General features: G+C 41.0%; 1 long non-coding RNA gene across 1 annotated transcript in view; it reads left to right on the top strand.

The window, feature by feature from the left end:
• The first annotated feature begins 22,838 nt into the window (after positions 1–22,838).
• The window catches only part of LOC123235487, a 262,757-nt gene continuing 258,254 nt past the window's right edge, over positions 22,839–27,341 (top strand). The window contains exon 1 of the long non-coding RNA XR_006505387.1: positions 22,839–22,907. This is a non-coding gene — a long non-coding RNA (uncharacterized LOC123235487). The remainder of the gene's footprint in view (positions 22,908–27,341) is intronic.

Genomic DNA, 27,341 nt, shown 5'->3' with positions numbered 1-27,341 from the left:
CTGACTGACTTCATTACCTAAAAGAGTTATTATTTATGGATAAATAAGGAGTTGGTCTCCATTCTGCCCTCAGTAAGAGCCAGCCCTGTGATATGCTTTTAACCCTGTTACCCTTAACAGAAACAAAACATGTAGACAAAAGAAGGGAGAATCCAACCCTGTTTCATAGACTAGGGGAGAGATTATTTGAGATTAAAATCAAATTGTTTGAGGAATGGGAGTGGGGGGAAGAAGAGGGCAAAGAGAAAAATATTTCTCAATTCAATATTAATTTTCCACAATAAATGCTGAGTTTATTTGTAAGTTTCCATATTATAAATTATTTTATTACATTATTATTAATTATATTTATTATTATTACATTTACTATTATATTACAATTAATAAAAATCTTTTAATGAAATTCTCTAATAGTTATGTTGTATATATCTTTTAGAGATAACTGTTATTTAACATAATTAAATTATTTTACATAATTTAAGCAAAAAAATTAAAAAAAAAATGATAGTTTTAGCTTCCCTTTGTTAAGGGAGAATCTTAGTCAAATAGAAATTTGACCCATTGAAATCTTTTTTCATAAAGTAAAAATAAGTTAGACTTGTGCTATTTTTTCCACCAAAGTTTATATAATTTTAGAAAGAAATTAATTTCTATTCTGCTAAGGAATTTTAAACATGATTACACTTATATTCATTTTCCTAGGGATCCATTACACATCTCCCTGGTTTTTTTTTCTAAGTACAAATAAAAAATTTTAAAAACTGTCTTTTTTTAAAAATTAAATTATTTCTTTCAAAAATACTTTTATGGGGCAGCTGGGTAGCTCAGTGGAGTGAGAGTCAGGCCTAGAGACAGGAGGTCCTAGGTTCAAACCTGGCCTTAGCCACTTCCCAGCTGTGTGACCCTGGGCAAGTCACTTGACCCCCATTGCCCACCCTTACCAATCTTCCACCTATGAGACAATACACCGAAGTACAAGGGTTTAAAAAAAATACAAAAAAAAATACTTTTAAAGACCTACTATGTGTAAGACATCATGAGCTAGTGCCTGGAAATATAAAAATTTAAAAAAAGAAACAATTCTTCTCAAGGGGCTAATATTCAACTGGGAATATACATGTTCATAACTAATTCAGAGAATATTAACAACATATAACTACATGAGGTGGTAGTTACTAGGAGGATTGAAAGGCCTCATGGAGCAGGCAGCACCTGAATCAGGTATGGAAATAACCTAGGGATTTTATTAGGTGGAGACGGAGAGAGAGTATTCCCAACATGGGAGATTACTGGGGCAAAGGCCAGAGATGGAATATTTTGTAGAGAGAGCAGCTAACAGTTCGGTTTGATTAAATGCCAAGTGCAAGAAGGGAGTAAAGAATTATCTTTGAGATAATCCGGAATCATTGAGGATTTTTGTGCATAGGAGGTAGGCTAAGCATGATCAGATCTATTTTAGGGATGTCAATTTGGCATCTGTATAAATGATCAAAGGATACAATCCCACAGTTTTCAAAGGAAGAAATTCAAGCTTTTGAATCTCATACTTTAAAATGTTCTAACTCACTAGCAATTAGAGAAATGCAAATTAAACAATTCTTGAGACTGTTTTTATACCCCTCATGCCCTTCGGATGATCACAAATGAAAATGAATAAAATCACAAATGATGGATGGGTTATGGGAAAATAGGGATACCAATGCATTGTTGGTGGAGTTGGTATTGATAAAATTAGTCTAAACCACTTTGGAAAGCAATTTGGAATGATAAAATTAGTAAACCGCATACCCTTTTGCCTTTTGATCTATTAGGCCTATATCCCAAAAAAGATCAAAGGAGGAAAAGAATCCTTATGTACTGAACACTATGAAGATCTCCACCTATTGGGGAAGGCTAAACAAATTACGGTATATGGATGTAATGATATATTATTGTGCTATGAGAAATGATGACATGAACAATTTTAGGAGAAACAGAGAAAGCCTTTATAATCTGATGCAGAGTGAAGTAAGCAGAACTGTTAAAATAATTTATATAATGACAACAATATTATGAGGGCAAACAACTTTGAAAGATTCAGAAACTCTGATTAGTATAATGACCAACCACAGTTCCAAAGTACTGACAATGAAATAAGCTACCCACCTCTTCCTAATAGATGTGAAAGATTCAGAATATAGAGGGGACTTTTTAGGGGATAGAGAAGACATAGACAATGCATTCATCTGTTTTTCCTGATTATAGATGTTTTTAACAGGGGTTTTTGTTTTGCTCCTTTTCTTAATTAGGGAGGGGGAGGTAAGAGGGATAAAAGATAAATTTTTATTGATTGAAAAAATTATCTTAAAAAAAGAGAAATGTTAGTTGGGAGAAAATTCAGGTAATGAATGAAGGCAAATAATTTGGAGCCAGGTTTTCATGTAGTTCCTTATTGGATGCTATTTGCATTTTATGTTGACAATTTTCCTCCTTTTTTCCTTTCAGGAGTTCTATATTAATTATAGAGTTCCTTTTTTTTTGCACATTATCTGAAGTGGTGCCCTACAGACATAATGTTATGACAATGGGCTTTCACTTTGGGTTGACTGCATGCAAAGAGGCTTTATTTGGACAGCAATCATAAGAGATTGGCTTTTCTATATACAGCACAGATTCTCTATACTGTTTGCCAGGGGATCAAGTTTTTCAAGAATTACATGTGGGAAAATAGCTCAGATTGCCCTGTTAACATTTTCCCCCTGAATTCTTGCTCATCTATTCTGTCAGATCTTTGCAACTAAGGCTGTTACTGTTCTTATGAATATTATCGCTCTTTAAAGCATTGACTAGCTGGAGATTGTATGTATCCTATGTGTCTATTTCCTTAAATAGGTGTTTTTAATGCTCTCCATTCAAATATTATAAAGTGTATTATGTCGGGAATTACGTAGGATATTATGTAGGGAAAGGGGCATGTTTTCCCCCCTTCTCCAGCTCAGTTGATGTCATGCAGGAAGATGTTTTAATGTGTGATCCCTGTGATCCCCAGCTTTCTGAATCAAGAAGGGAACCACACAATTGACTGAGAAAAGAAGTTTGCTACAACCCTGGGGCCTTTACAGAGCTAAAGCCCCTGATGAATTTGAGGCATTTGAGAGTGGGAGTGATTATAAACTGGATGCTGCCTGGGGAAAAGATGGATGGGGAGAAGTGAATTTCTCTTTGGCCCCCCTTCCTCAAATTGCCCAAGTAGCTCTGAAGGGAAGCTAGTAGCTCAGTGAGAGATGCTGCATCTCATGGGGAACTAAGACATATACTCTAGACAAACATGGATATAAACAGTCTTCCAACTGAGGAAGCAGCTTCAAGGACCGTGACCCCGTCAGTGGAGAAGAATGCTGGAGCAGAAAGAGGAACAGACCCTGGGAGCCTGGCAACACCTGAGGAAAACTGCATGATAATCTAACAGAAAGAGATTGTACTTCTAGGGCCTGCAGTAATAGGATTGGTGAGTAACTTTGGTCACATGCATCCTACATATGTGCCTTAGCGCCATTGTACTTAAACTGAGCTCACTCTTTTAAAAAAAAATCCTTACCTTCTGTCTTAGGATCAATGCTAGGTATTGGTTCCAAGGCAAAAAAGGCAATAGCATTTGGGAGTAAGTTACTTGCCCAGGGCCACAAGGCTCTGAAATACCAGAGGCAAGATTTGAACCCAGGGCCTTTTATTTCCAGGCCTGGCGCTCTATCCACCGAGCCACCTAGATGCCACCTAGCTGCCCCATGAGCTAACTTTTCTCAAGGACGGTACTTCTAGGGGGTGATGTTTTGTTTTAAATCTACTTCTGTTGCTCTACCACTTAAGTTAATTATTTTTCTGGTAGCTACTTTTCCTCCTGGCTGATTGGTAATGATAATCACACCTGTGGGGTAAGTGGTTCAGAAGCTATAATAGTAAGAATAGCCCCCACAGGGTATCTTGGAACCAGAGGGACAAATCACTCTTAGAGGACCCGATCTTCACATATGAATGCAAGTAGCCCATAGGGTGTTGCATTAAAAAAAACCAAGTGGATTCCTTTTAATCTCCCTCAAAATATTCTAGTTCCATCTCTATCTCAGACCAAGAAGGTCTTAAGAGGTAAATCAAGGGAGAAGGGAAGAGAATAAGCATCTATGTCAGTGATGGCAAACCTATGACATGTGCCATTTTCGATTACACATGGCCGCTTGCGGCCGCATACAGAGAAATACGGGGCCGCATGCCGAGGATGAAACGTTTGCTGTAGTGTAGTGTAGACACTCTGTGCACGATAGATGGCAATTCTACCTATATTAATTTATCTATTTTGGTTTATTAAATACAGTTATATATTACAATTATACATTTTTGTTATTTAAACTATAAATATCATGAAATTGTGTTTTTTTTCTCGCAGTGACACACCACCCGAGTTATGTTCGGGTTTTTTGGCAAATTTTGACACACCAAGCTCAAAAGGTTGCCCGTCGCTTCTCTGTGTAGTGCTTACTAGATGTCAAGGACTTTAGAAATAGTGTCTCATTTGCTCTCACAACAACCTTATGAGATAAAGACTTTTATGAATTGGACAAAACTGAGACCAATGAATTAAGTGGCTTGCCTTTGGTCACACACCAGGGAATGTTTGAGGCCAGATTTGAAGTCAAGACTTCATTGTCTCTAGGTCCAGTGCTCTATCCACTGAACCAAATCTTAAAATCTAGCTCAAGAAAAAGAAAACACAATTTTCACGTATTCTGTCATGCTCTTGCCTAGTGCAGGCTAAAGATTACTACCAGTGTTTCCAAGGTGGCCAGGGAAAGCCATGAGAACGTAGCCTTCAAGAACTTCACTTTTTAGACTCTGCTGCATTGCACTAGGCCAGGGGCTTTTGGCCAGAAGTGAAGTCATCTATATATCCTGACAATGAACTGCAGATGGATAAACCCTATTTTAAAGTCTACCATTTGGGAATGAATTTTAAATGGTGGTAAAACCTCTATCATGCTTCTGGCCTTTACAGAAGCAATTCTCAGATACATAAACTTCAGTCCATCCCTGCCTCTTCCTTACTATAATTGGCCACGCATTCATTTTGTCTCTGCCTACTCATCTACCTGCTGGAAGGCCAGTAGAGAATGTCTTTAATATATTTTTTTAAACCCTTAACTTCTGTGTATTGGCTCCTTGGTGGAAGTGTGGTAAGGGTGGGAAATGGGGGTCAAGTGACTTGCCCAGGGTCACACAGCTGGGAAGTGTCTGAGGCTGGATTTGAACCTAGGACCTCCCATCTCTAGGCCTGACTCTCAATCCACTGAGCTACCCAGCTGCCCCCAATTTCTTTAATATTAACATGGATTATTTTTAAAAAATTTAAAAAATATTAATATAGGCTCCGATCTGAGGGAGGAGCTACAGTAGCCTCTTGTGGCAATTCAAAGTCAGTTGCACAGCTAGAGTGGATGTAAGAGAGTTTTGACTCAGAATCCTGAGATGTAGAGTCTGCTGATGTGACTTCAACAATTGAGCTTAGCACCTCATTAGCAAGATGAATTATTTAAAATAGGAAACCCCCAAATGCAATTCCTCTTTTCTCCATGACAGCCACTCTTCTGGGGAGATGCCTCCTGGTACACCATCCCAAACAGCTCCACTCCCGATAGGAGCATCATTATGGGTACATTTCATACTCACCTTGGACACATTTTCTTCTCCTTTTCCCAGACATAAAAAATTCCTGAGCACTTCTTTGTATGTAGTTTTTCTGCTGTTGAGGTTTGTATTTGTATATATTTGTTATATAAACTATGACTCCAAAAATAATAACTCAAATTTGAATCTTGCTAATATCTCAAAGATGTCAGTGATGAGTGCCATGTTTTATAGATAAGGAAACTGAGGATCAGTGAAGTTACCTGATCATAATCACAGAACTTGCAAACGCTAGAACCAGGATTTGAACACGTGTCCTGACTCCATGCCCATTTTTTTATATCGACTACATGAGAAATTACATAATCAAATAAATATTCTTCAAGTAATAACCTTAGAAGACTATGTGCTTATTCTACTCATGACACTATCCTCAACGCTTCTTCGGTGCTCTTGTTCTGCGATTTCTTTTGGGGAAGATCCGAGAAAATAATGTCTCCTTACAACAACAACGACTACGTTTTCATCTCAATTGTCTTTGAATGACTTTAGACTGTTTTCCAAAAGTCAATTCGCTCTCAAAAGATAGCAATTTACCACCCATTAAAGATGTCAAAAATTTGTGCCTGGTTTTTGAACGCCATTCCAAGAGTCACAAACATGTTTTGAGTTGCGCCTGGCTCACTGGGATACATGCATCATTGCTGAAACGAATTTGAAAACGAAGATACTCATTGGAATGCACGTTTTTTGGTGTATCTGTTAAAGAAACATCAGCTACATGAGAGTGGGGTGGAGAGAGGTATAACATGGGGTGCTGAACGTATGTTGAATCTGAATCAAAGGCCTGGAGGACTTTGGGCTCAATATCCAGAGACTTTGGTTTCTTTATCTTTCAATGAGGTAGTTACACTCGATGGCTTCAAAGACACCTTGTACCTCTAAATCTAGGATGCTTGGATCCTTGTGGCAAGGCGAGTCATTAGAAATAACACCCCGGCATAGGGTAGATGGGCCTGACATGGCCTTGAAGGCAGGTGCTGTTGGAGCCCTTAGAGCTTGGTCCGACATTAAAGAGGCCAAGGTCATCCAGTGCATCCTAGGCCATCCCAGTCATCCTGACTTGTCCTGCTAACGTACTCTGGAAGAGAGAGTGAGGCTGATGACTTTGTGCAACTCTGCCTCACTTAAATTCAACTCAAGTGCAAGTCAAGACATCATTCCGTGTTGTCTTTGATCTGCTTGAAAAATGAGGGATGAATGACAACAAAAGGACTATGGGTAATTTTTTTTTATGTGGGAAAGCTAACAGCAGAGGATAGCCATGACATCATCTTCCCCCATCCATTCATTTTCACTTATTGTCACCTTCCAGGTTCAATCAATTTTGATAAGAACTAGTAGGATCCTAATTATAAGACAAAGTGGTTCTAGGTTATAGCCACATTGGCCTCCGGCTGGTATTCATTTATAATTCTTTGGAGATAACTTACTGTAATAAAATGGGTTTTGAACTTGAAAAATGAATACAAATATAGGGTTGTGAAAACATGCATTGCAAGTAGGAACAGGCTACAGTATATAATCGATGAGACACTTTGAGGAAAAACAGGAGAAAAGAACATTAAGGAAATATATTATAGAAAATGGGCAGCTAGGAGTGCACTGGATGGAGCACTGGGCTTGGAATCAGGAAGATATCTTCCTGAGTTCAAATTCAGCCTCAAATACAAACTGTATGACCTTGGGCCAATCACTTAACCATGTTTGCCTCAGTTTCCTCACTTATAAAATGAGCTGGATAAAGACATGGCAAACTACTCCAGCATGTCTGCCAAGGGAGAGACAAAACTAGAATGACTGAACAAAAGCACAGAAAGGATATGGGGTAGCCACATGGGGAAGAAGAAGGAGATAACAGGTGAACAAATCTAGTGTTCTACTGCTATTCTTGCCATGAATGTCAAGAGAAATTGAGAAAGGCCTCTCGCATGATGAAGAGGCTCTCAAGACAAATTTATGGGAGGACATGGACAAAGTACAAAGGATGGGTAGATATCGACGGATTGCAGTCTTCATCATGAGGCAACTTCCAAATCAGTGAGAGAACAAATCAAACAATCAATAAACATTTATTTTTTGAGTTCCCACTTATCTTTTACTTTTTATATATTAATTTGATATAATAATGTAATACATATAATAATAAAATAATCATATATAACATAATAATAAGACATATTTCATAAATATATAATAAATTACGATAAATATGTTTATCAAAGAGAAACAAATTCTCACATTAACTATGTCCAAAAATCTGTCTCATTCTTTTTTCCTGTCCCTCTCTCTCCTCCCCAAGATAACAGGGAATATGACATAGGCTCTATAATAAATATTTAATTAATAATAAATGAATACTTTAATTAATATAACCAACAAACACTTATTCATTACCTACAATGTGCCAGGCACTAAGCTAAGTACTGATCCATCCATTTGAGTGTTGTGAAAAACTGAACATTAGGGAATGCTTTAAAGTTTTTTTAAAAATGCCTGGTATCCATATTTCATAGAGCCTTACATCGAGCTTGCGAAGGAAGTACTTCAGATGTTATTAGCTCCCATTTTATAGTTGAGGAAGCTGAGTCACTGAGAGGTTATGTGATTTGACCTTAGCTTGTAAGTGCTGACAGTGGGATTTGAACCCAGAACTTTCTTTGTCCAAGTTCAACACTTGTCTACTTTGCCATGCTGCTTCTCTATAAAATAGGGACAGAAAGTTTGATTATAGCCTAAAAGATGCACCACTAAGATCTTTTCCTTCGTTACTCCTGTGTCTTGCAATTCCCCAGTGCTTAGCATAGTGTCCTGTATATAGTAAATACTTAAAAAATTCCTGTGATTGATCAGTTGTAATAGCTGTCATTTATATGGTGTATTACCTGTGTTACCTCATTTGAATCTCACAAAGAGATATTTGCTATGATGTATCCATTTTACGAATGAGGAAACTGAGGATGAAAGAGGTTAAAGGATTTGCCCAAGGTCACACAGCTGGGAAGTGTTTGATGCTGGCTCCAAGTTCAGCCCTCTATTCACTGCACCACCCGACTGCCTGCTGAGACATTGCTTCATGTCCTGGACACAAAGTCACACTTTGTCATATAGTTCTCTTTGCAGTCAACAGAGAAAGTAGCTTTTCAATTTTTGTCTCATTACCACATTAATGAGGGCAGCAAATAACAAATCAGGCTCGTAAGGGAGTTACGACAGTAATCCTTCCCTCTATCTTACAGATGAAGAAGATGTTTTGCCCAAGGTCACATAACTGCTAATGTAGGCTACTTGTGGAGGCAGGACTTGAACCCAGTTCTCCGGATTCCTAGAATAGGGCTCCTTCCTCTATACCATTCTGTTTCCCAGAATATGACAGGAAACCATAAATCGAATGGAAATAATTATATTACAAATAAATGAAGCATCTCAGACATGAGGTTAATTTCAGAGAGAAGAATTTAAGAACCGCAGAGGAGGGGGCATTTTAAGATCTACTTTGGCTTATTTAATTATAAGCATGGGAATACGATTTGAGAATTGCAACATAACCAAAGAGTCTACCTCCCTTAAAGCTTTTACATCCTATTTAGCATTCAGGAGGATAACGACTGATGATAAGATCTAGGCCATTCTCTTCAAAGAGTCTTCTGGTACAAGAAAAAACTGGTCTTACTTTGTCCTGGACCAGATTATCTGACTGTGTTTGTGCTGTATTTTCTCTGCTCACGTGACATATCTTCCACTAGAATAGTCCAAATGGTTCATGCATTTGACAACAAACAAACAATACACAGTACACTGTTACACATTAAGAAGCATGAGATCATTTTGGCCTGCACAGAGTTCCACAAGGAAAATACGATGCCAGCCACACTTAATTCTTTTGGATCCTGTAATGCTTGTAGTTTCCTTGGGGAGGGCAATGGAAATGACTCAGGCCATTATCATCCTTTCTCCAGGATTCTAACTTCTGAATTAGTGTCCCCAAACTCTTTTGCCTTTTGCTGTTGTATGTCCTAACGCCCGCCTTCCGAAGCAGGTTATTTTCTGTTACCTGGAGGCACAGCCCTGTTGGATTGTGCCAATCTGCCTCTTACATGGCTGCCAGAATCATAATCTTTATGCTACCATTTCTCTCTGGACCGAGCACTCTCTTTTCAAGGTACTTCTATAGCTCTTTGCTAATGAGACAGATTCTCTCTCTCTCTCTCTCTCTCTCAAAACTAAAATGTTCTGGCAACATTTTATTTATTAATTTTTTTAATCCTTCTGACTCATACTCCTTTCCTCTGGCTGAGCCAGGAAGAAAGATATACTTTTCGGTGTTGCCCAGTTTTGCCAGTGTTTCTAACTGTAGCTTCGTGACACTTCCTAGCCTTTTGTTAACTCCTCTTTGAAACTTAACTTGGTTGAGACTATTTTCATTTTCTTTGAGGAAAATGGTCAGTCAGTATATTACACAAGCCTCAACAGTAAATTGGTTACTAGGCTTTGCTCATGAAATGTGTACTTATCTATAGCAACCTGCTTCTACTTCTAGTGTTAGACCTTCCAGGATGACAACCTCATCCCAGAACCTCATTAAGGCAAGATCTATAACCACAGAAGTAATATTAATGTTAATGAAAGTCACTAAGAAGTGAATAAACAGTACCCTCTTTCTTGTCTGGCCTAAATTGGCCGAACACTATCTGATGAGCTTATCATTCATAATTTTTTCATAAACAACACTAAAAAACCCATTTGGGTTGGACTCAGCAGGGCCCTCTGTGAGTATCTTCTAGAAAACTCAGAATTTTGATGGATAAACTAAGACAACTATGAGTAATCAAATACTTTTTGGTGTGACTTATTAATTTATTAATAAGTTGTTGGCTTTAACAGTTTGATTCTCCCTATTTCATTGTCTTACATTTGAGTCTCTTTTATTTTTGTCCAAGAAGTTTGAGGGCTGTATAACAGACTCGTCACTGTTTATAAATCACCAGTCTTCTAGAGTTAGCCTCATTGGCCTATTTACGACAGAACAGGTTCCTTTGGCAAGAACTTTTTCAAAATTCCAAATGAACTGGTATCAAACACTCTATCCTTTGGAGGGTTTTGTTGTTGTTGGTGTTGTTGTTCTTTAAAAAGTCCTAGCCAAGTTTAAAAAATAATGAATTTTAAAAATCTCATATCATTTGAACATTATTCAGAAAGGAGATTGGTTAGCTATTCAGTTGCCTGTAGATATTAAAGTAATGAATTTTTTGGTGAGGGTGGTATGGACCTGTGATTTTGTCAGTGCAGACAACTGGAAATTCTCTGTGATGAAGGAATTTAGTAACTTATTCTAACTTGGAGATTTAAGGAGCTATCTCAAGTATTAAGAGATTGTGACTCAGGGTCACATAGCTTGTATAAATCCAAGGCAGGATTCAAATCCACTTCTTCCTGAGTATATGGTGGAGCCCATTATCCAAAGTGACATATTGCCTCTCTAATTTTCCTTTTTTATATATCTCATAAAAACTCTGGAGTCCTTTATCCTGCTTTCCACTTCCATTGGCAAGTTGAGTGTCTAGCAAGCAGCTGAATATAGACTCTAGAGCAGTGATGATAAACCTTTTAGAGCCTGAATGCCCAAATGGCAATCCTCATGCCACATGTGAGCTCTCTACCTTACCCCAGACAGGGGAGGGAAGAAGTGCTCCCATTGGGCTGCTGGGCAGAGGGGTGGGTCATGTGAGAAATATCCTCAGGTGTGTGTGGAGAGAGGGAAGGGAACAGTCCCCTTTGACATGTTCCAGCACACGTGCCATAGGTTCACCAACATGGCTCTAGAGATTCCTTATCCCAACTTCACTCTCCCTGGCTAGTAGAGTTGTCAGAGCAAGGCTACATCTTCCATTCAGAGTTCTAGGGATACCGCTGAGGAGTTATAGCATCTTCCTAATGGTATCTTGAACTCCTATTCTTATACATTCCCACTAATATCTATGATCAGTGACTAGTGCCTCTAGTATCATTAACTAATTAAAATAAATTAGCTTTTAGAGAGGTAGAGTTGATAAAAAGATTTAGCAAAGACTAAAATGTAAAGCCTTCCTCCAGTACACAGGGAGACATACTCTCTCCTTTAACTGCCTCTGCTCCTGGGAAGAGTGGGCTCAGTCTTAAAGAGGTTGTGGTAACACTTTTGTCCCATCAAGTATACTTCAAAATGTGGCATAACTAATGAATGAAATATTTCTTTTGCTTGCAGAAACCAGAATCTTGATGTGAATCCACTACTAATCTGGATTGCTAGAAGCTTCATCCCTTACTTGGCTTAGTTGCCTCAAAATTCTGGCATAGATTCCAGGTCCTAGACCCCTGATGATCTCCTAACCCTTCGGAACACACAAAGTAGCAGTCTAATCAATTTTGTCTCCAATACTCTTCATGTAAGGCTAGAAAGAATAGAAACAACAAGGGCACACGCAATAGCAGGGTCAGGTGCTCATGGCTTTATGTCAGCCCCGGTGCAGAGAGTAGCTCTTTTTCTTCCCACCTGAAGGCTAAGAGCAGTCAGTTGTATCTTCCTGTGAATGCAATCATGCAGGAAAGAGAATAAGGTCAAGTCACTGAGGTCTCCTATAAGCCTGCTCGATTCTGGCTCAGAGGCCAATCAGCCTTTCTTTTGGCAAATTGACTGGAAACAGGTAGATTTCCAGTCATTTTCCATGTCTCAAAGTCCACATGGGGGTATTGTATCAGGCCACGCATGCTGTGCATATTGATAAGAGGTGTGTTTTCATTGGCCAGTCCTGTGCTAGTTAGAAGAAATCTTATAATCAATATCACCCCTCTCAGAGAGCAGAGTCAGGAAATCTGAGTCAGAGAAGACATTCCCCAGCTACCACCTCTAGAGGAGCCTTTTCTATTGTCCTGAGGTCACTAAGGAGGCAGGAAAATATCTTCTTTGGCCCTTTCTCCCAGACCTTCCTTTCAGCATCTGAGCAGATAGCATAAGTAGAGTAGCAAACAGTAAAATAGGCTTGGAGTCAGAAGACTTGGGTTATAATCTTGAGCTTGACCCTTTGTGCCATCTATGTGCTTCTTCTGGGCAAGGAGATCATACATATACCACAGGTTGTTGTGAAGACTAAATGAGATAATATAGCTAAAAAGTTTATTTAAATAAGTGATTTTGTAAAAATGTTTGAAAATTTCATGTAAATGTTAGGTGGCTTTGGATCTCTGGAAAGTCATGTACCACTCAAAATAAATAACGCTGATTCTTGAATCAGAGGATCAGGGTTCAAATCCTGTCTGCCACTATCTGTGTAACCATAGTCAAGTCATTTAAATTCTTTGGGCTTCAGTTTCCCAAGCTGCAAAAGAGAGGGGTTGGAATAAGTGATCTCTGAGGTTTTTCCAGTTCTAAATTTCAGGTTCTATGTCGCCATTTTTCTGGATATCTTGCCACCTCCTGGCTGTAGCTCCTATTTCGCCTCATCTGGAAAAGTATCTTCAGGACCAGATTTCTAGAAATTCTACTCCCCAACTCTCTAGAGGAGTTAATCCAGGCAGCTTTGAAATCTGCCCTGGGGTTTGACTTGTTTTGATTGGTGACTGAGTACAAGCTCACATAACCTGCTGTATCTGACTTAGACATCTGACCATCTGTCCTTTCCCTTAAAAGATACACCTTGTCTTCTCTGTATATTTTGTTCTGGGAAATGTGTGACCTTTGACTTTCCGATGGTTCCACTCACTATTCTGTGGCTCCCCAAACCAAAACTTCCTTCCCTGGTGACCACTGACCTACCTATCAGTGTTATTTTCCTACCCGCCTCCCCTTCCCCCCCATTAGAATGTAAGCTCCCTAGGAGCAGAAATGGTCTCACTTTTATATTTGTATTGCTTCTAGTGCTTGGCACATAGTAGGAGCTTAATAAATGTCTTTTCATCCATTTGTTCTGTATGAGTAAGGTAGAAAGAGAACACACTGGGCATTAGCCCCAGCTTGGCCTCTAAGACAGTTTGTAATCTTGGGCAATTCATTTTATGTTTTCTGAGTCTTGATTTCTTCATCTATTAAATGAAGGAGCCCTCTAAGGTTTTTCCAGGATGTAAGCATTGCCATCTCTCAAGGTCTCTTTGTAAAATGTAAACTCTTCAAGAAGTAGTTACACATTAGGTTCTCTCTCTCTCTCTCTCTCTCTCTCTCTCTCTCTCTCTCTCTCTCTCTCTCTCTCTCTCTCTCTCTTTCTCTCTCATTGAATCTGTTTATCAGATATTCTCTCTGTGGGTATTTGAGAGTATGAAAATACTGAATGTCTGGGGTGAGAACACAGGCTAAAAGGACTGAAAATTCAGTAGAAAAGGTAGGTGGGGGAGCCAAGGACAAATGCCACCTGCCACAATTTTGCTTAGGACTTCTTAAAGGTAGCAGTAAAGACAGAAAAGTTGCATCATTAATAAAGCATCCTAAGCTGCATCTTGGAAGGAAGTTCTTATCTTTTTATAATCTTTTACAATTTTTTGATATGTTCACAGTCAAACTCACAAATTCCTAACAAGGAAGAATGCAAAATAGACTTCCCGGGTGTTTGCCATTTATTTATACTTTTAAAAACAACTTATTAGTATAAAACACTTCTTTTATTTTGGTTATTTTAGTCTCATTCTTTAGTGTGATTCATCTTTATCTTCAGGGGGAGCTTTCCCAACAAACGAACCCTCGTCTGACTGGGTTAGTGTCTTTTTTGTTAATTCCAGGAACTTTAAGACTCCTTCCTTTAGGTATAGTGATCTGGCTGTATGGGCACAGGAAACCTTCCGATTTTAAATCTTGGCGTGTGTAGTATAGATCTGGGAATTCAATATCAGCTCTAAAGAATGCCTGCCTGAAAGTAGCTGCCTCGGACGGCTATTTTCATAGCTATTGATCTTTAAATATTTCAAACTTAAGAAGTGATTATGTTTTCACTGACAAAAATGTCAACACTACTCTCAGGATTCTTTGGTCTTCTTTAGAAACTATTCCTTCTTGGAGGACCTCAGCTTCTGTGTTCCTGAGCTAAGTAAGATCCATTTGCTTTATTTACCTTCTCCCATAAACAAGCTCATCTCTCTCTAGCCTCCCTGAACAATGCCTATTGTAACGCCAACCTGACATTCTTGAATTCTAAATATAAGCCAAAGCACTTTTAAGAGATTGAGATCAGAACTTTGCTTTACATCTGAAATCTCATTTTGAATTCAGATACACAATTACTCACAGACTCTCAGAGACTTAATTACACCGCCTTAGGATAGTATTAAAACAATAGTTTTAATTATTTTTTTTTTCAGGTTACAAAAGTTACTTGTGGTCTATATGGAAATGTAACAAGAGTTTTCCTAAACATGCTACATGGTGACTTCAGAAAGAAGGTCTGGATGAAAGCATCTCTTTTACTCTCATCATATTTAGTGTAATTCTACAGATGTTTTATCCATATCCTTATAACCTATTTAGAAAACTGGAAAAGAATCCAAGAGGAACCGCTCAGGGGAGGTTGGGGGTGTGTGGCACCACAGTGGTTTGGAAATATTCTGGGGTTTAAGACAGCAACACCTATAATTATGGAGGCGTCATCACCTCCATAAAAAAGAAAACAACAAAAAAAAAATAACGCTTTTACTAACCAGATGTAGTCATAGCATATGTACGCCCTTCCCCAAACCTGTCTGGCATTTGTTTCTGGCCTAGTGGGGAATATCTGCCATTTCTCTCTCCCAGCACTCATAAAACAATACAAAGGTAAACAATTGGAGTACAATTAGCAGTCTCATTGGAGTAGCAGGAGGGAGAAGTCACCCTGCGATTAATGTCAAAGGAATTAATCATGGTTTACAGAGATGATTTAGTGGCTTGAATTTGCAAGTGGTTTTAAAAAAAGCACAAAAAACCCCCCCAAGAATACAACTAAGTTTGACTAAAGCTCGTTTTGAAAGGTGTGGGGATTGTATCTTTGCCAATCAATTTAGTTTTAGGTTTTAAACGCTACAAAATATGCTGCTAATTGTAGATGAAGGACGTCTGCAGGAGAAATGTACGCTCCAGTTTGACATAAGCTTGGTGTTCTTTTTCTAATCATTACAGTAGTGGGGATGGGTTACGTTAAACCATTCCTGCTCTAACCTCAGCCTTCTTATCATGACCAGCATCCACTGCATGAGGGCAGGAAGTGGGGATGTAGAACAGGCTCCTTCCCGGACACTAACTTGACCCACAAAGGGATTGGGTCAACACCTTGGCCAAATGACTGCCTCATAGATCAGGCATCATTCAAATGTCTCTTTCAACGTGTTTATTCCTGAACGTTTTTCCCCCAGAATACTCAAACACACCTGTATATGATGAATACATGCACGATCCCAGGGGGAAAATGTCATCTTTTCAGGAGGAAGAGAATTAATACTTGTTTGGTTACATAGTAGTGATATGGGATGCTGTAACGCTTTTTAGAATGTCTTTATAGACACATACATAACCATGTTGGTAATTGTTTGCCATTCTTTTGGTTGTTACTATGATGAAATGGGGAGAGAGGATGAGTATTTTTTGCATTAATATAATGCTAGGAGCATCTGTTTTTTTCAAAGTGAATACCTATTTCGTTTTCTACCAAAAGGTGGCGTTCTACTCCCGTGCCCTTTCTTTTCAACCCTTCCTGCTCTAATTTGCCAAAAAGAAACTTCCACTTGATTACTGATCAAGAAATCAAAATGTACTCCATATGAATGCAACATGAGAGTGTTGAAAATGAACAATATGTTAAGCTGCAGTTAAGTTTCCTGCTAATATAAACCAAATGGACATGTAGCTCTTTAATAATGCAACGCTAGACAGTTTTAGATGCAAAATTGACTAGAGGATTTTGGAATGAAGATTTCCCTTTTGTCTGTGAAACTTGTTGCAAACCTGACTTCAGTCCCAAATCTGAAGTGAATGTGCGCATTAAAGGCACCTAATAATGCCGAAACAAACTTGAGGTCTATTCGTGATTTTTTAAATCCTTGTTGAATAGAATAAAAATCTGTTTCTCTATTTGGAAAATGAGACATGCATGTTTGTCCTTATGGGATATTACAAAGTAGACAAATCAAAATAAATGGACACTTCCCTTTGGTTATGATGCTACAGCCCTTCATTTACTTGAAGCTTTCAGTAGCTGGCTCAGATGTTTAACAAAAGGGCACTTTTATCTTCTCCAACACACCTATGGATTTGTAGTTCTCTTTTTGCTTGGTGCATATGAAATACTCACTGAGTCAAGGAAAGTTTCATGTGAGGAACCTGTCCAGAACAGGTAAGGACGATGCACGCCTTGGATACGAGAGCCTCTGAAACGCTTGCTCTTAGCTATTTACCCCAAGGGATACTTTGGAAGGAGTCCACCCTTTTCCTGGCCCTTGACACAGACTTCACCAAAAGAAGGAACTTTTTTTGTGGCTTGGTGGCCAGATAGCCTGGCTAGGAGTAGAGAATGAATGGTAGGTAACATTATTAAATGGCGGAGTACTGTGGGAAGCCTGGCCTTTACCTCTAAGGGTGAAGAACATGTACAGGAGCAAAACAACATCTTCATCCCTAGAACTAAAATTATCTAATGATTGTGCATCAGAGGATATTATGTAACCTCATACAACTTTATATGAATTACCTCAACACAGGAGTGCTTCTGCAGTCTTCATCTTTGCTTTTGGATGCTTTTGCTTTTTAATGAATATTGTATCCATTAAAAAAATAAAGATATGGCTTAAAATGATACTTTTTTTCACCATCACTGAATATTCTGTTTAAATTCTCCTGTTAGCAAGATTTATATGTAACAATATCAGAAAAAGGTAAATGATCTGACTTAAAAAAATTGGAATTTTAATTCAAGTGGTATCCAACAGGCAACAGGTGGTATGTGAGACTCCTCAGAGCTATATATCCAGGACTAAAAAAATATAACCAGTGAACTTTAAAAATATAGCCAGAGGATTTTTTAAAGAAAGGGCAAGCAAACCATAAAGAGATACAAATATTATCACTTTTTAAAAAGCATCTCTCCCTCACATTTCTATTTTGAAGATGCTTATTATTCACACCAGTATTAGTGTATTAGAGCTAAAGAAATAATGTTCTCCTGAGATTTCAAAAATTGAAATTACTTTGTAGGATGCAAACAACTGCTTTTAATATTATGGTTTGACATCCCTCCCCCCCAGTGGCCTAGTTTACCATATATTCTACAAATGAAAATGTCTTCATTCAACAGCTGGTTTGGAGTTTGGACACAGGAGGTAATATTTATTAATTTTCTATAATGACTATTCCTGTAAACTGATTATAGAATTAAAGTAGAGGTTTTTCTAATTTGCACATTAAATATAACATGTTTTTCTTCCTTTTCTTTCTGGGATATATATATGTATATATGCATATACATATATATATATATATATTTGTATACATGCACACGCCATTGGCCTTCCTCATTTTTATTTACCAGTATGTGTGTACACATACATACATACATACATGCATATATATATCTATAGTCTCTGTGGATAAATGTGTATGTATAGATATACATAGTCTATATGTGTTCACACACGCACACACCTTTGCCTAGTCCCTGCTTCCAAACAAGTTTGCTACCGTTTTATTCATCCTTCTATAGTCTCTTCATCATCCATCCATCTAACCAAATTTCTGAAACCTATTGGAACTTCAGCATGACAAACACATGTCACCTCTTCTGGGAACTGGACTGTATGAAACAAAGCTTTCTGGGTATGACTGATATCTGCAAGAGCAGGCAATTTGTGTTAAACAACTAATTGGCATTCTAGCCCCTAGGCGTTTTCCTAAGAGGAACACAGAATAAAAACAAACAGCCGCTCATGAACATGGATGTAGGCACTTTCTACAAACTGGACAGAACTACAAATTCCTCCAACAACTCTTAGCTGGGAAAGAGAAAGATAAGGGCAAGCCCCAACACATCTTTATCCTTCCTTTCTGACTCAGGGATGGAGACAAGGAAAGCTCTGGTTGAAGATGTTTCTGTTTCTTTGCAAACATGGAAATGTCCTTCTGTTGAACTTTCACCTCTCGAACTCGCCTCCTTTCATTGGACAAAGTGCAGAGAGAGAAGAGCCAGAGGAGGGAGGAAGGGGGTGGTGGTAGTGATGGTGGTGGTGGAAAGAAAAAACCTTCTTCTTTAACTACTACTGGTTGGAAAGCACTTTCACTTTTAACAGCTCCTTTCTCCGGGTTATCACCCCCCTCACATCTTTGGTTTTTATTTTAGGGAGGACAAAATAAACAAACTATTTCTCCTCCTCCTTGGCCCTTTCTGCATTAGGCGCTCTCCCCCTCTCGAGAGCTCTCCAGTCCCTAAATTGGTCCGCTTTCTCTTTCTTCTGAGCAATCTCAGGCTCTCTTTCCCCTTCCTCTGTCAGGCTGTTTGTTTTCCAGGTCTTCCCTGACCAGTTCCCAGTATCCTTTCCCTGTGCCGGCCCCTCTAGCCCCTTCTCCCGGGTCCCAGGGGCTAGGCCCGCTGCCCTCAGGCTCTCCCCCCTCCCCTCCTCTCTCCTTCCCCCTCTTCCCTCCGTTTTGCAATAGCGATATTTTGCACAGAGCCTTGTTTACCCAGCAGGTGGATGTGACGTCAGAGACTCACAACAGCAAAAAATAACAACATCTCCATCCGCGATTTGTTTTCCTCTCTGCTCGCTCCCCATTTATTTATTTATTTTGGAGGTGGTTGCAAATTCGAAAGTGACCGGGAAGCCCTCCGAGCTGAGCCGGGGCAGGAACCGGGGCCGTGGGCCAGGGAGTGGGGTGCGTGCGTGTGTGTCTGTGTCTGTGCAGTGTGTGTGCGTGCGTGTGTGTGTGAGTGGATGTTTGCGGGTGGGGGAGGGGGTGCAACCTGGCCTGGCGCTTCCCATCTCCTCCCCGCCGCCGCCGCCGCCGCCACCGCCACCTCCATCGCCACCGCCACCGTCGCCGCCGCCGCCTCTGTTGGGGCTGTTGAGGCTGCGGCTATTGCTGTTGCCACCGCCGCCACCGCCGCTGCCGAGCGAGAGCAGGAGCCAGAGCCGGAGCCGGAGCCTTAGCCTCTCCTGGAAGCTAGTCCGGAGCGGAGGAATCTATTGTTATTTATTGTGTGGCTGTTGCATGCAGCAGCGACACAAGCCCTCGCCTATGAGTGTGTGCGTGTGTGCGCGCGGGTGTGCACGCGGGTGTGCGCGCGAGGGCGAGCGTACGTGTGTAAAGGACAGAAAACACCTTAGTTTGCACCGAGAGACCGTTTGCAGCGGGTGAGTTTGTATTTTTCCATTTCTGCTCCACTTTTCCAGCCGTCTCCTGCTTGTTTTCTCCACTTAAAACAACAACAACAACAAAACAAAAAGAGCCAAAACTGCAAAAAAAAAAAAAAAGAAAGAAAGAAAGAAAAAGAAAGAGCACCCCCCCACCCAACTACTTTTTTTTTTCCACGTTCAGCCTCCACGTGTGTCTCCCTCTCTCTTCTGCCTCCCTCCTCTCCCTCAGTCTCTGTCTCTTAGGTGGGGTGAAGGGACCTGGGGGGGGGTGAGGGGGGGCGGTCCGCTGTTTGCGATGCTTTCGCATCTATGTATATTTGCATAAATGTGATCCGATGCTTCTCGGTGGCGAGCCGGGCGAGGGAAGGAGAGGAGAGGAGAGGCGAGGCGAGGCGAGGCTCCTGGCTAGGCGGCTTCGGTCTCCCCGCTCCCGGGGCTTGCTGTCCTGTTCCCCCCACCCTCGTAGCCCCGCACCTCCAGGGCCTCCCGCTTCTCTCTTCACCTCCACCTCCAGCCCCCAACCCCTCCCCCCCAATGTCTCGGGCTCTGTCCGGTGGATACAGTAGCTTCGGCGAAATAAACAAATAAAAGCGTAGTGTAACTTTAGATTCCCGGAGTTGGAGTCGATACAGTTGCCAGTTGAATGGAAAGTGGTTGTGGGCGCTGAGCTGAGCGGAGAGGGAGGGAAACGGGAGGGAGGGAGGAGCGAAGGTCTGGAGGGCCGGAGGGGGCTGCTCCAGACCCTGGGAGGTTCGGCCGGGCCTCGGGCCTCTTGGGGGTGGCTATGGATGTATGTGGGGGGCGGACTTGCTCTGCTGACAGTGACTGAGAGGGGAGGCGGGGACGCGACCACTCTAGCTCCTTCTCTTAGGACTTTATGAAACTTTTTTCCCCCTTCCTGGGTCTGCCCCTTCTTAGTCCCACCTACCTCGTGGGCTCTAGCAGACAGGCCACGGGTACCCACAAGGGGCACCCACTGGGAGACTTATGCACTCTCACTCGTACTCCTTTCAGCGAAAGCGTTGCCCACTCCCTCACACTCCCAAGAGTGCGCACGCACACTCACACTCAATCCAGCTACTTCTAGACAGAATCTGGAGACGCAGGCACACTCACCCACACAAGCTCACGCTCTTAAACAGCTGTGAGACAGGCCAGTTTCAACCTCTTCCCTCCAGACTTTGCCATAGCCCTATGAACTAGAGTCGCTTGTTTCCTCTACAATCCCAGCCATCGTGGTGTGTGTGTGTGTGTGTGTGTGTGTGTGTGTGTGTGTGTGTGTGTGTGTGTGTTTTCAGTCTGGGGAATTTCTCAAGTTCTGATTATTCTCCCTTATCAGATACACACGCATAGCCACCTATCTTGAGTGATTATTTCGGACTGTACAGATGGAGAGGATCTTGCCTTATTCCCTCTCTCCTTCTGTCAGTCTTTCCGTGGGTCAGACAGACTCTTGCTCCCTGCCCCCGCCCTTCTCTCTCGGTGTCTATCTGTCTGACTTCCCGTGTCTTTTGGTCTCTCTCGGCCCAGCGCTTGTCTAGCAGGACTTGCAGCAAGCGGGCACTTGCGGTGCTGCCCTGCCTGCCTGCTTTCTCTCCGGGCGGGCTGGCTGGCTGGCTGGCCTGCCCGCCCGCCCCCGCTGCCAGCTTGCCTGCCTGCCTGCCTGCCTGCCTGCCTGCCGGCCTCGGGCTGCTGAAGTTGCTGCTGCTGCCGCCGCCGCTGCTGCTGCGGCTGCCCCATCGGCCCGGGGTCATTAGTCTACTTAAGCTTCCAGACGCGGAGCCTGCCTCCCCCTTCCTCTTCCTCCTCCTCCGCCTCTCCCCCTTCCTTTCACCCCCTCCCCCGCAAACTTCCCACAGCCCCTGCACACTCGAGCGCGTGCAGACACATACACATACAGTCTCTCTCACACACATATATACACTGCCAACACACAGCAGAAACTTTAGTATATATTCATATATTTGGGGGCACAAGTCGAGCCTCGAAGACCCCCCTGCCCACCTGTTGTGGTCTCCGCCTCCATCACCTATCCTGAGACTGTCGGGGAACTAGGATTCAGGCTTTGGGGGAGAAGCCAAATCACAGTCTCCCCCAGGCCCCCCTCTCCCTCCTACCGCTTGCTGTCTAAACCCTCCTCCCCTCATCCGTCGTCTCCCCCCCTTCAGTCCCCCCCCCCTTTCCCCTGGCCTCCTTTGGAGAATCAGGACTAAATAAACCGTGGAAACTTCAGATCTTGAGCCTGGGACTGCTTTACACACCCACTCCTTATTTTTTCTATTTCTCCCCCCTTTTTGTTGTTGTTGTGGTCGCAACTCTGTGAGAGCAGGGCGGGGGAGGGAGACTTTTCTGAGAGTCCCCTGCCTCGGTCTGTTTCCAGATCCCGATCAGATCCCGATTCCTCTTACTAGGGAGATCCGAGGCGTCTGTCTCCCACTCTTTCTCGGGCTCACTCCTAAACACACACACACACACACACACACACACACACACACACACACACACACACACACAGAGAGAGACACCTTGGATATTTTCCCATTATTTCTTCCCTTCCGACCCCTCTCTCCCCTTTCCCAAACCTGTATTCTGGAGACTTGTTGCAAGCAGCTCAGGTCTCCGGCCGACCATTGAGCCGAAAGTTTGTCTGCAGGAGGAAATAACCAGGCGAGCGCGGGAGGCAGCCACCAGCCGCCGCAGCCGCAGCAGCAGTCCCAGCAGCAGACCCAGCAGCGGCGGCAGCAGCAGCAGCAGCAACAGCGGCAGCAGATGGTGCTAGGGAGGAGATGGTCGTGCGGGCTCTACTAGCTTCAGAGTGGGCAAGCTAAGAGCTCGGCTGACCCGTCTCTCTGTTCCGGGTAAGTGGAGGACACGGCAGAGACTAAGGCGTTTCGGATCGAAGGATTGTGGGAGCCTAGGAGAAGGAGGAAAGGAGGATTGTGTGTGTGTGTGAGTGTGTGTCTGTCTGTCTGTCAGTCTGGCTGTCTATGTGTCTGCCTGTGCGTGCAGTTGGAAAAGCTGAGAGCAAGGTTGGGGAAGAGAGAGTGTTTTCTTGCCAAAGCCACAGACTTTACTCCTCTGGGTTCATTTAGTGATAAGGTCCGGGGGAGACAGCAAAGGACTCTTTCTTCAGAGGGGAGTTGTTTCAAAAATGGAATTTTTCCTTTTTGAAAAGAAGCAAATCCGAGAGCAAAGTTTAGCCCTATAGTATAAGTACTGCTATAAAATATGGTGACATTTCTCCCCCTCTTCTTACCCCCTCACTCCCCTCATAACTATTAATTATTTCCAACTCATTGTGTTCAAATGCCATTGCTGGGCTGATTACAAAGTGTATTGATTTAGTCCGTGCTCATTTTACTAAATTTCTTTTTTCTTTTGCTCATCCAGAAAGATTGAAATGAAACTATGCCCTCTCCCCCCACAAACCTTCCCTATACTGAAGGATGAAATTAATCTAACCATGTCCTTTGATTATTTGTGTGCTTCTGAAATCCACTTTGAAGAATTAGAGGTGAGCTGATTTTCCCTCCCAGGTATCCTGGTAGGACTTCATTTCTTTTGCCTGCCATGAAAATAAGCCTGCAGATCTCAAAAACACACATTCACTGTTCACACGGTACATACTGTATTCATTACAGAGGGATCCCAAACATGCAAACCATATACACTTTACATTTAGTGATTCCTATTCTTGATAATTGATGTTGAACAGGGAAACTGAATAAGTAAAGCAACAATGACATTTAGGACATGCTGCTAATTCTGAGAAAAGAGAATAGCCTCCTACAGATTGCTTTTCTGAATTTTGGTTTTTTCCCATCGCTGAGGCCAGTTTTTCTTGAACCTTGTAACCTGCCTTTTTAAAAGGTGATGGGATTCCCGGTCATATGATGGGATATATAACTGAGAAAGAATATTGATATTTCCATTGTTAGTGAGAGAAACGCTATATGACTTTTTTTTTTCCCCTTCACTGGAGTTGTAACTCTCAGAGAAGACCTAGTCATTCTTTCTTTCTTCTTTTTTTTTTTTTTTTTTTTAAGTTCAGGACAAGAAGAATAGATTCCTGGTTACAAAAAATTAGAATTTATATTCCCCCTAACTCTCCCCCCCCCCATCCTCATCTCTTTATTTGAATTATCACAATTACACAGCATTAAATACATACACACACAAACCCACTCAACTAGTTACCATTCACAAGGTGTCTGCTAAACTCTCATTGAAAAAAAAAAAAGGTATTGTAGCTTTAACATCTTGCCTTGGCAGCATTCTTTCTCCCTAGTCTTTGGATTAGTCATTGTATGAGAGAGAGGAAAAAAAAAATCACTTTTTTTTTTGGGGGGGGGGGGGAAGAAAGTAAAGTAAACAGCCTTCAACAAGTGAACCTTGACAACCCAGATTAAGGAAGGCAGTGGAGATCAAACAAAGCTGCTGCTGGGTTGTTGTCAAGAGCGGCCTCAGGGAAAGCTCTGTACTGTGCCATTAGGCAGCCAGGCTCTCTGTTCACTTATGCAGAAATGGACCATTGCAAATGCTGATCTTTGTTGGGCAACCGAAGGTTAACTTGGAGAGAAAGATCTCTAGTCTTTTTAGTCGTTATTTTTATTTCTTTAGCTTTCTGAGTGGCTAAACAAGTTAATTTTTAAAATGGCCTAGGACTCTGGTGCTCTGAACTCCACCCAGAAACAGCAGAGGGGATCTTTGCAGTCTGATAGGAGTTGAGCTGCTCAGAACCACAGAGTGGAATTCTTGCCTTTCACCAAAATTGCACTCCCCAATTAGAGTTTACTAAAATTCTCTCATCTCCAGTTTGAAAAAAAAAGCTCTGTATTGTTCGGGGACGGGTGGGGGCATTTGATGTGGGAGTGCAAAACTGATGTTTAACAGAAGCATTTCATGCTGAAGCACTTTGGGGTTGGTAAGTTCTTGACTTTTTTTTTTTAAAAGGCAAAGTAAAAATTTCAAAATCGACTATATTGACTTCTCAGCATGTCATTAAGCATGACCACTTTGCAACTTTTATTCAAATTCTTTGCAACTTGTCTTTGCTTGTAGACAAGGAAATGTAAACTGCCTCACATTTTTAAAGGAAGTAGTAACAGGAATTACTGTAGCATTTTGTTTTCACAGGTTTGACAAAACATAATGCAAAAAACCCTAGCAATTTAACCTGACAACTTAAGATTTATATTGTTTATTTTGCTGGACACTTAAAGAAAAGATTTTGCATTTCTTTTCTGTCCTGCAGTGTAAACTGTTTTATCATTTCTTGCCATAAACCGCCCTAAAATTAAATAAAATGTCATTTTCAGTTAGCTCAGCCTATATCACGTTAAATAGCAAACAAAGTAAGTAAATACGCAGAGAAGAATTTTTAAAAACCTTGTAATTTAGGTGTTATACTTTTAATTAGCAACACAGAGCTCACAATGAGTACTTTATTTGTTGTTGTTGTTGTTGTTGTTGTTTTTAATAAGCCAGAGTCTCCCAACCATCAGGAGCAACCTATTGCAAAGTCTGCAGCTTTTTATTGCATACACCTTTTATTGTATAATTAAGAATGTGTGTTAAACATAGCATGTATGCCATTAAGCCATTTGGTGTAATATGTAATGTTTTTTAAAAGCTATAAACTTGTTCTAGTTAAATCATTTGTACCTACAATAGCCAAAAGTTACCTTATTTAATATTGGTCCTGTCAGGCCTGCTTTTCCAGGGTAACTTCTCCTTTATTCCTTCCTGTGAAAAATCTTTACCCTAAACTTGTAGTTTATTTATTCTTGTGCTGGCTTGGAACATACGCCTGCTTTCAATAGATTTAGAATGAGCAGCACAACTTTGATATTTTAGAAATAAATAAACATTTATGCAGTGGTATATCCTATAATATTAAAGGAAGAGTGAAAGGGAAATAGAACAAAGAGGCCAACTTATACTGAACTCAGTTATCTTTTTAAGAAGGGTAGTTGTTGCAGTTATTTTGTTTCCACTTTTACTCATGAAAGTCAAGTGATTTTTGAAAGGGTATTCACCATAAGGAAGTGTGTAAGGTACAGAAAATGTGTGTTAAGATGTGGATTATATTTCAGTGAGTATCTCAGAATATTTACAGGACATGATCATAGTTCTGTCCTTTAAAAACAATTTTAGACATATGCTCATAAAATTTAAATAGATTAGAGGATTTCGGAAAATAGCATATATTTTGTTTATGAATCTGTTACTTTAAGACACTTACATTAAATATGCCCATTTAACCCTGGGCCTGACTAGCATTAAGTGGTAGAAGGGTCTTCTGAGGAGCCCCTATTGCCCTTTGCTCTCCTGATAATCTTAAATTACTACAACTTAATTGCAACTTCAAGGTGCTCAGCTCAACATGTTTTTATATGGCTGAGAAAGGGTATAAAAAAGGCAGGACTAGATTTGCTCAGGTGGTAGTGTTTGTTTGTTTTTTTTTTTTTTTAAAGCTTTTACTTAGTCCTTTTTCTTACCTTTTCATCTTGTCAGATGTAATAGCTTCATTTATAAAATTCAATCAGAATAAATAATATTTTGAATTTTGGCTTCTTAATATTTGATGCAAATAGTTTTCATTTTTAGAAGTTGAAGTAAAGATTTGCCTGATAATTTTAAAACTGTCCCTGGGGAGATACTGGAGATATAGACTTTATCGTTGTTTGTTACCAAATTTCTTTGCTTTTTGAGGGGAAAAGACCTGTTTTCCTCCCTCCCTCCCTCCCTTCCTTCCTTCCTTCCTTCCTNGCAAGATTGCCAAGTTGACAAGTTTATCTTTGGATTTCCTGTCTTCAGCTTGTCCCAGCCCTTCTTCCTCCTTCCTCCCAGATTGGGATTGTAAGGGCTTCTGGCATTTGCATCCCGTGACTTATCTAGACCTTAAGAGAGAAAAAGCAAGGTGAGAGCATTTGGCCTGGAAAGAACTGCGTTCACTCAGATACTACCTGTGTGACCCTGAGCAAGATATTTAATTTCTGTTTGTCTCAGTTTCCCCAACTTTAAAATGGGGGTGATAAGAGCACCTCCCTCCTAGGGTTGTTGTGAGAATCAAATGAAATAATATTTGTTAAAGCACTTAGCATAGTGCCTGGCACATAGTAGGTGCTTAATAAATACCCATTTCTTTCCTCCCTTCTTCCCTTCCCTTCCCTTCCCTTTTCTTCCTTTCCCTTCCTTTTCCTCCCTCCCTTCTTTTCCTCCCTCCCTCCCTCCCTTCCTTCCTTCCTTCCTTCCTTCCTTCCTTCCTTCCTTCCTCCCTCCCTCTATTC

The sequence above is a fragment of the Gracilinanus agilis genome, chromosome 1, assembly GCF_016433145.1.
Source record: "Gracilinanus agilis isolate LMUSP501 chromosome 1, AgileGrace, whole genome shotgun sequence".
Taxonomy (NCBI): Eukaryota; Metazoa; Chordata; class Mammalia; order Didelphimorphia; family Didelphidae; genus Gracilinanus; species Gracilinanus agilis.
Note: the sequence above shows the minus strand (reverse complement) of the source record. Positions and strands in the feature narration are given on the sequence as shown.